Source organism: Hemiscyllium ocellatum, chromosome 2 (assembly GCF_020745735.1).
Source record: "Hemiscyllium ocellatum isolate sHemOce1 chromosome 2, sHemOce1.pat.X.cur, whole genome shotgun sequence".
NCBI classification, from domain to species: domain Eukaryota; kingdom Metazoa; phylum Chordata; class Chondrichthyes; order Orectolobiformes; family Hemiscylliidae; genus Hemiscyllium; species Hemiscyllium ocellatum.
This window is the reverse complement of record NC_083402.1, coordinates 40,323,805-40,333,706: the sequence shown is the minus strand read 5'-3', so window position 1 is coordinate 40,333,706 and position 9,902 is coordinate 40,323,805. Positions and strand designations below refer to the sequence as shown.

At 42.1% G+C, this 9,902-nt stretch overlaps 1 protein-coding gene across 6 annotated transcripts in view; it reads left to right on the top strand.

Annotated features, from left to right (window-relative positions):
- Nucleotides 1-828: 828 nt before the first annotated feature.
- The window catches only part of arhgef28a (Rho guanine nucleotide exchange factor (GEF) 28a), a 447,370-nt gene continuing 438,296 nt past the window's right edge, over nucleotides 829-9,902 (top strand). For all 6 annotated transcript variants that reach the window (XM_060836132.1, XM_060836104.1, XM_060836122.1 and 3 more), the window contains exon 1: nucleotides 829-1,209. The gene's annotated coding sequence lies outside the window, so the exon portion shown is untranslated. The remainder of the gene's footprint in view (nucleotides 1,210-9,902) is intronic.

Genomic DNA, 9,902 nt, shown 5'->3' with positions numbered 1-9,902 from the left:
ACAAGGAAGAAGCAAGGATGACTGCTTTAACAGAAATTCATGTGGGGCTTTTGATTATTGTTCCATTTGGCTGACATGCGGAAGTTGGGAGTGATCTCCCCTACATGGAAGAATAAATACAGCAGGTATATAAGACCATCGTCTCCTGAAAATTCCCCTCCAACCTGCACAGGCAGCTGGACTTGGGTACATATCCCTATTCTTTCATTGATGTTGGATTGATATGGAACTCCCTTCGCCAACACCATTGTGAATATACCTACATTTGATATCCTGTGGTTCAAGGAAATGTCTCACCATCATCTTCTCAAGGATCAGTATGGAAAAATCAACAAATGCTGTTTTCGCCAGTGATGGTCACAATCCACGACACTATTGAACAAAAGAATGAATTACATTGTTTAATTCCTGGGTAGTATGTGTAAAATGAACCTGACCGGAATGATTCTTCTTTTGGACAGATCAATGGGCCATCCAGTGTATCCAACGGGTGACCAATCAGATGCCTGGAAAAACTGCGACCGTGGTACCAGTGTTGACCAATGGGGGAACAGTCAATGGTGAAGGTGCAGCCAATCATGTGGATGGTGCCCGCGGGCAGCAGCCAATGATGAGGAGGGAGGTGCCCAGTGGGCGGGCTCGTGAGGTGGTGTGGAGAGCTCGCGGTCCGGGACTGTGTGTCCGCTTGCTCACTCAGTGCCACTACCCACTACCTCCACCATCTCAACATCTCTTGCCCGCCCTTTTCAATGACACGTTGCCTCAGTTAAACCCCTCTCTCCACTCCCACCCTCCCCCCCAAAAAAGTTTGCTTTTGTTTCCACACCCCCATCATCTCTTTGTACCTGAGGCACTTTGATCAGGTGCATCCAAGTGTGGCGACGAGCTGTCACCGAGCGTCTGTTAAAAACAAGGAGTTGCGAGGAAAACTCCCTGACAACGGAGCCTGTGGCGTTTGGCTGAAGCCAGCGGCGTTTGCTCACTTGTCTTTTGTTAAACGTTCACTAATAGTCGCTGACGTGTGCAGCCTGCGCGGCTCCAAGTGGTGTGCACCTTCCGAGAGATGCCCAGATCTAAGTAGAGGAAATACGGATTTCGATCTGAAACTCTCCTGATTTAAACCATCTGAGAGCCGAGGTCCCGGGTTCTCCCAGAGTGCAGTCCGAATCGTTAGACTTTGGGAGAAAAGAGACTTTTGTTAAAAATCAGGTATGTAACCAGGAACTCTGCAGTTCTTTATTTCGGCTCAAGTCAGGGCTTCGCGTGTGAAATCTGGGATCAGAGCAAAACAGCTTTTATCTCAGGGATCCGAGCTCAGCGTGGCAACACTAATTATGTTCAAACAAGAAGTTTGATAGGAAAAGCTGACCTTTTTTTTAAAAAAACTAAAGATCAAAGATAATTGAACATAAAAGGTTTTTGCGACAATGTACTTGCAGTGCTCCTGGGTTTCTTGATTTGATAGTGAGTTCTCCCCCTTCCCTCTAAAAAGTACAGATTGCTGGAAGACACAGCATTACTGGTAGTGGCAGGTCAGTATCACTTTGAAGGAGGCGGTTGGTCAGCATTAGGGATTTTGTTAATAGTTTTTCATTTTCGGAATTATTGTGTAAAATTAGTACAAACTCTCGTTCGGTCCGTCCACAACGAGTCTATGAAAACTCAATATTTCCACTTGTTTTTCTTTTACCCTCTTTCAATGCATCCTGCATAATAAGTTGTGATGGCAATTGAACTTGGCATTAAGTTCCGTGCCAGCAGTCCTGTCACACGTGATGCAGAGAACAACCACTCTCATTTCTGGAATTCAGCATTTCCAGCGCTGTCGTTTTTTATTTATTTCAGATTTCTGGCACTCGCAATATTTTGCTTTTGTTCTGTAGCTCAGCTCTTGAGTCCAGGATTGGACCAAGGCTATAATGAGGTCTGGGGACAATTGACCCTGGCAGAGTCCAAACAGCAATATCAAGAAGGTAATGGGTGCTGCCTAATAGCGAGAGCTGGTGACTCATTGCATTGTTTTGATGACAAGAAGTAGACTGATGGAGCAGCAATCGCTTAGACTGGATTTGTTCTTGCATATCTGGACAATCTCCCGCATTGTCTGCTGGGTACCAGAACGGTAGCGTACTGGAACAATGTAAACAAATGGTCAACAAGTTCTGATACCTTCAGAACTAACCAGTTTGTTATTGGCTTTTGCCTTGTCCCATGAAGTCAGCCACTTCTTACTGTCATGTGGACGGAATTAAATTTGCTTCTTATCCAACTCTTTTTTTTGCTCATTCTCCATAAATTTTATTGTCCTGCTTTTCTTCAGGGAGTGATCAAATTTATATTTAAAATGACTTATTCACTCATTCTACCACAATTGGTCTTGGGAAACTTTTGACTAGTCTGAGTAAGCAAATTTCCTTTTTAAAAATAATTACGTAAATGGTGCCCTCATTATCTTGGCAATCAGCTGAAACAATCTATCACTATTAAATTCGCAAAGAGCTAATTTTGCAACTTAATTGATACATTAAACAAGAAGATGTTGTCTAAGCTACAATGTTTAAAAAATGTAGAGGCCAAGTGTTTATTGTAGTGGGTTGCAATGCAGACTTGATAATGATGAAATCCATGTTCCATCATGTTATGCTTGATGGGATTTTTAAAAGTATAACAGGTCATGTATTTAAAGTAGTAACATCTTAAAGGCTTTTAAGACTGCTTGAGTGAGATTCAGATGGTTTCTCCCAGCACCCCAGATCCACTACATAAGTATTGTCAGACTTGTCTTTTAACTTTGTCCGGTATCATCTCTGTTATGACTTTGTTTTGTACCAGCATTATTGTTCTTTTTCTCCTGTTGTGCGTGGCTCTAGAATTTTCTCACTAAACCTATCATCCTTGCTTCCCTACTTTTTATAACACACTCCTTAAAACCTCTTGTAATTTGCTCTAATAGCTCTTTATGTGGCTTTGCATCATATTTTACCATGTCCCTGTAAAGAGCTTTAGAACATTTTAGTCTATTATTGATGCTAAATGCATACAAGTTTATGCTAACTTCCCAGTTTGATCTCCTGAGACTGTTGTATCAGATTTATTAACTGTGTTTTTCCCCCCTTTTGGCACTACCATGCTGAGTTCTATCCTGTTCCTTGTCTTGTGGCAATGGCTTTGTTCTCTCTGGGTTTTTTTTGTTTTGTTACACTTGTTGATGGCATAGAGCCAAAACTCTTTTGTTAGCACTTGTCTGGTAAGTCACTCTGAAAGTTGCTTTATTTATTCCACCTGTCCAACTTTTGTGTGTACTCTCTTATGGGACATGGATGTCACTGGCTGTGCCAATACTTATTACCTATCCCTGATTGACTTTGAGAAGGTGGTAGTGAGATGCTTTTTTGAACCACAGCAATTCATATGCTGTAGGTAGACTCACAATGCCATTCGATTTGGAATTCCAGGATTTTAATCAAGCAATTGTGAAGGAATTGTGGTAAATTTCTAAGTCAAGATGGTGAGTGGCTTGGAACTTGCAGGTGGTGGTGTTCCCATGTTTTGCGGCCCTTGTCATCCTAAGATGATAGTGGTTGTGGGTTTGGAAGGTGCAGACTAAGGATCTTTGGTGAACTTCTGCAGTGCATATTGTAGGCAGCACACACTGTTGCTACTGAGTATCAGTGATGGAGGGAGTGGATGCTGTGAATGTGATGCCATCAACCAGATGGCTTTGCCTGATGGTGTCAAGTAACTTGAAAGTGTTTGAAGTTGCATTCATTCAGGTGTAAGTCCACCACACTCCTGACTTGTGCCTAGTAGATGGCGGACAGGCTTTGTGGAGTCAGGAGGTGAGATTTCTGGCCTTTGATCTACTCTTGCGGATGCTATTTAAATGGTAAGTGTTCAGTTTCTGTTAAATGATAGCCTCCAGGAAGTTGATAGTGGGGAGTCAGTCCTGGTAACGCCACTGAGTGTCAAAGGGCCTCTTATTGGAGATGGTCATTGCTTGGCATTTGTGTAGTGCAAATATTACTTGCCACTTTTCAGCCCATGCCTAGATATTGTCCAAGTTTTGCTGCATTTGGAGATGGAATGCTTTACTATCTGAGGAGCCATGAATAGCGCTGAACCTTGTGCAGTCATCTGCAAACTTTATTTTGGAGGGAAGGTCATATGGAGGGAAGCAGCTGAAGATGGTTATGCCTCGGACACTACATTTAGGAACTTCTACGGAGATGCAATGGAGCTGAGATGACTGACTCCAGCAGCTGCAACCATTTTCCTACGTACCAGGTATGAATTCAACTATTGAAAAGTTTTCCTTTGATTCCCATTGACTCTTGTTTGGATAAGGCTGCTAGATTGCCACACTTGGTCAAATGCAGCCTTGATGTCAAGAGCATCACTCTAACCTCACCTTTAAAATTCAGCTCTTTTATCCATGTTCGAACGAAGACTGAAATGAGGTCAAGAGCTGAATGGCCCTGACAAAGCCAAAACAAAGTGTCAGTGATTAGGTTTTTTTCTCGTACTGTTGATAACAGTTATGAGCAAGAAGAGACTAAAGGGCAGTTGGGGTTTGCCCTGCTTTTTGTGGATAGGACATAACTGGGCAATTTTATATATTGTCAGTTAGATGCAAGTGTTGTAGTTGTACTAGAACAGCTTGGCTAAGGGAGTGAAACTTATGGAGCACAAGTCCTTTGTACTATTGCTAGAATCTTGCCAGGGCCCATAGGCTTTGCAGTATCCAGTGCCTCCAGCAGTTTGTTGATATCATGTGGAGTGAATTGAATTGGCTGATGACTGCCAACTTGGCATACTGGAGACCTCAGGAGAAGGCCAAGATGGATCATCCATTTGGCATTTCTGGCTAAAGATTGTAACGAATGCTTCAGCCTTTCCATAGAATCCCTACAGTGTGGAAACAGGTCTTTCAGTCCAATGAGTCCACACTGACCCGCCAAAGAATAACCACCCAGATCCATTCCCCTACCCTTTTATTCTACCTTTACCCTGACTAATGCACCTAACCTACACATCCCTGACCACTATAGGCAACTCACCTAACCTGCACATCTTTGGATTGTGGGAAGCACCCGGCAGAAACTCACGCAGACTCAGGGAGAATGTGCAAACTCCACAGAGACAGTCACCCAAGACTGGAATTGAACCCAGATCCCTGATGCTGTGAGGCAGCAGTGCTAACCATTGAGCCACCATGTCATTTTCTTTTGCATTGCTATGCTGAGCTCCCACATCATTGAAGGTGAGGATATTTATGGAGCCTCCTTCTCCATTGAATTGTTTAATTGTTCACCACCATTTACTATTGGATGTGGCAGAACTGTGGAGCTTAGATCTGATCCATTGGTTGTCTGATCACCTAGCTCTGTACATCACATGCTGTTTATGCTGTTTGGCATAATTGAGTCCTGTTTTCTAGCTTCATCACTTTTGACACATCTAGTGCTACTACTGCCATGCCTCCTGCAATCTCCATTGCACCTGGGTTGATCCACTGGCTTTGTAGCAAGGGGGATATGCCAGGCTTTGAGGTTCCAGATTATGTTGGAGTATGATTTTGCTGCTGCTTATGGCCCACAGTGTCTCATGATGCTAAATCTTGAGTTGCTGGATCTGTTTGAAGACTGTCCCATTAGTGCCAAATGACATGACGTAAGGTATTATCATTGTGAAGATGGGACTCTATGGTGGTCATTGTCATGGACAAATGCACCTATGGCAGGCAGATTGGGAGGATGAGATCAAGTATGTTTTCCCTCTGTTGCTACCCTCACCACCTGCTACAAAAAATACAAGCAGCTATTCTTGAGGACCCAACCCACTCAATCAGTAGTGCTTCTGCCAAGCCATCCTTGGTGATGAATATTGAAATTTATCACTCAGAGTATATTCTGTAGCGTTGCCACACTCAGTGCTTCCTTCAAGTGTTGCTCAACATAGAGAAGCATTGATTCATCGGCTGAGGGAGGACATTAATAGCCAGTCCACCATCTCCAAGCCACACGTCATTACTGTGATGAATACTCCCTGCTTGCCTGGATGAGTGCCAGGTTGTCTGCTCCAACTACACTCATGAAGCTTGACACCATCCAGGACAAATTGGCCAGCTTGATTGGCATTATATCTACAAGCATCCACTTCCTCCACTACCGATGTCCTGTAGCAGCAGTGTGTGCCATTTACATGATGCACTGCAGAAATTCATTTCCTTCCAAACCAACAACCACTCCCACTCAGAATGACAGGGTAGTAGATACATGGGAACATCACTACCTGCACCCCTCTTTTTCTGGGTCAAAATACTGGACAATTTGGGTCAACATACAGCACGTGGACTGCAGCAGCTTAAGAAGGAAGTTCGCCATCACCTTTCAAGTGTAGCTAGGGATGAGAAGTAAGTGTTGATCAGCCACTTCCAAAGACTGTAATTAAAATAAGAGCAGGAGGTTTCCTTGCCTGTGTTTGATCTGATGTCATGTGATTTCATGGAGTCAATGTTAAGGACTCCCAGGGTAACTCCCTCCTGACTGTGCTGCCATTTCTGCCGGTGGAACAGGACATAGAGGAGAAAGTGAGGTCTACAGATGCTGGAATGAAGAATGAGTCCTGAAGAAGGGCTTATGCCCGAAACGTCGAATATCCTGTTCCTTGGATGCTGCCTGACCTGCTGCCCTTTTCCAGCAACACATTTTCAGCTGGAACAGGACATACCCAGGTACTATGGTAGTGGCGTCTGGGACATTGTAAGGGATGACTTTTGCTTGACTAGTCTGTGAGACAGCTCTCTCAATTTTGGCTCCAGCTCTCAGAAGACAACTTGCATTGTCAATAGAGCTCTTTTTGCCCATGTCATGTCCATGCCTTGGTTAATCACAGGTGGTTTGTCTGCCAACAATCGACAGTGGTTTGGGCATAGTCATCATTAGACTCTTAATTTAAGATTTTTAAATTGAATAATAATTATTATAGTTAATAATCTAATTATACTGAGTGGTGTGGTCAATCCCAGGTTCCTAGAATATTACTTGGGTTTTTGGATGAATAGGCAAAAAAACAACCAGGCCCTTGCCTCCCCTGGAAAATAATCTGGCTCTCTGGATTACTATTCCAGTATCAGTACTATCTGCCACACATCCATTTCCGCTTTCCCATGACGAGTTTTAATCCGCAGTGTGTTTGAAATCAGAATGAGAAATACTTGCATAATTGTGTTCCATCGCTTAGTGTAGTGCACAGCAGAGAAGCACCAATGAAATGCGAGACCATACCACAAAAATCCTGGCATCACTTTGGTGTAAAAGTGCTACTATTGGACTTAATTTCAGGATTAATTAACAGGAACATTTCAAATGCAGCACGATTTGAAAGGTAAAGGATTGATTAAACACAGGGACAAAATAAAGCTTAAAGGTTAAATATTGTATTGACAAAATTAATTCTTAATGTTCAACTTTCTAATAATGTGATCGTTCTTGATCCTAATGTCATTACGAACAGGGAAAGATTGTTAGTATATATATGACTAATTGCAGTGTAGTACCAGTAGAGTTAGAACAATATTTTTCTATAATAAATCATTTTCAAATCTTCTTAAAAGATGCAGATAGAATCAGAGAATGGATTCAAGAGATCCAGGTCACTGGTTTGGTCTGAAACCATGTGATTGTATAACAACTCTGCACCAAGCTAAGACAACAAGATAAGAGATGAGAAAGGTGCAGATAATTGAAATGATTTACATGCGATAATGAGTGAAGTGGATGGTGGTATACAGGTCTTGAAAACACAGTGAGAAATATGGGTGTTTTTGGTTGCAGTTGTATACCCAGAATACTTGCCTTCCATATTTTTACATTCTGAGTCATGTTACTTTTAAAAAATTCCATATTAAGATCCCAGAATAATATTCTGCAATTCAGGATGAATTTTACATTTAACAGGCTCAATTTCTTCTTTATGTTTTTTATGTAGATCATCAGTTTCAAAGAGCAGGTATTTCCCTCAAGCTGCTGTTTAACACTTAACAAAAACACTGTTGTTTGGTATTTTTGATTGTTTATGAATCTTCTATCATTGAAAATGTGCACATGCTTAAAATGTGTTTAAGGATTCATCGCTGAGAAAGTTAAATGTATTGCTCGGATAATTTTTCAATAGGGAAAGACAGGGATAATGCATGGCAATACATGAGGTAAATCAAAACAAGGATGAACTCAAAGGATTGCTAACACATTACTAAACTGCAAACTTGAAGGTGTAGGCAGATTTTTATGTCAGAATTACACTCTAAAATTCTCATGATTTCACTACTTTCATAGTTCCTCGGAAATCACAGTCAAAATGCAGGACTATAGAATGAACTGTACATGCAGTTGTTCATTAGTGCTGGAATTACTTGGTGTGCTCTTTGGATTTGTTCATTAAGTGAGGGTAACTTGTTATGATTTTGTTGTAGCTATCTACTGGCATCAAGCAATGGTGGTTAGCTTGGTGCAGAGTTTTTATACAATCACATGGTTTCAGACAAAACCAGTGACCTGGATCTCTTGAATCCGAGTGTGTTACTGTCCCCTGTCTCCCCGTATAAATTACAGTGTGTAATTTATCTTTATTATTCATTGGGAGTTATAAATTTTATTAATTTTTTCTGCCATTTAGAGCTTCAGTAAATTTGACTGAGGTTAGTGACATGGAGGGAGTAGGTTGTGTTTATGTAAACTAATTATTTTAACTGACATAGGTTAGGAAAAATCAAGGATTTATACTTAACTTTCTGGCTAGTTTCACTCTTATACAAATTGTTAAGCAGTTCCTAGAGAATGTTTTAACTTGAGCAATGTTTGTCTGCCTAGTCCTTTGTCTGATGAAAGTATTTAGAGTCATAGAGATGTACAGCAGGGAAACAGACCCTTCGGTCTAACCCGTCCATACCGACCAGAGATCCCAACCCAATCTAGTCCCACCTGCCAGCACTCGGCCCATTTCCCTCCATAGTCTTCCTATTCATATACCCATCCAAATGCCTCTTGAATGTTGCAATTGCACCAGCCTCCACCACATCCTTTGGCAGCTCATTCCATACCGTACCACACTAAATGAAAAAGTTGCCCCTTAGGTCTCTTTTATATCTTTTCCCTCTCATCCTAAACCTATGCCTTCTAGTTCTGGACTCCCCGACTCCAGGGAACAGACTTTGTCTATTTATCCTATCCATGCCCCTCATAATTTTGTAAACCTCTGTAAGGTCTCCCCTCAGCCTCCGATGCTCTAGGGAAAACAGCCCCAGCCTGTTCAGCCTCTCCCTGTAGCTCAGATCCTCCAACCCTGGCAACATCTTTGTAAATCTTTTCTGAACCCTTTCAAGTTTCACAGCATCTTTCTGATATGAAGGAGACCAGAACTGCACGCAATATTCCAATCGTGGCCTAAACAATGTCCTGTACAACCGCAACATGACCTCCCAACTCCTGTACTCAATACTCTGACCAATAAAGGAAAGCATACCTAACGCCTTCTTCACTATCCTATCTCCCTGCGAATCCACTTTCAAGGAGCTATGAACCTGCATCCAAGGTCTCTTTGTTCAGCAACACTCCCTAGGACCTTACCGTTAAGTGTATAAGTCCTGCTAAGATTTGCTTTCCCAAAATGCAGCACCTTGCATTTATCTGAATTAAACTCCATCTGCCACTTCTCAGCCCATTGGCCCATCTGGTCCAGATCCTGTTGTAATCTGAGGTAACCCTCTTCGCTGTCCACTACACCTCCAATTTTGGTGTCATCTGCAAACTTACTAACTGTACCTCTTATGCTTGCATCCAAATCATTTATGTAAATGACAAAAAATAGAGGACGCAGCACCGATCCTCATGGCACTCCACTGG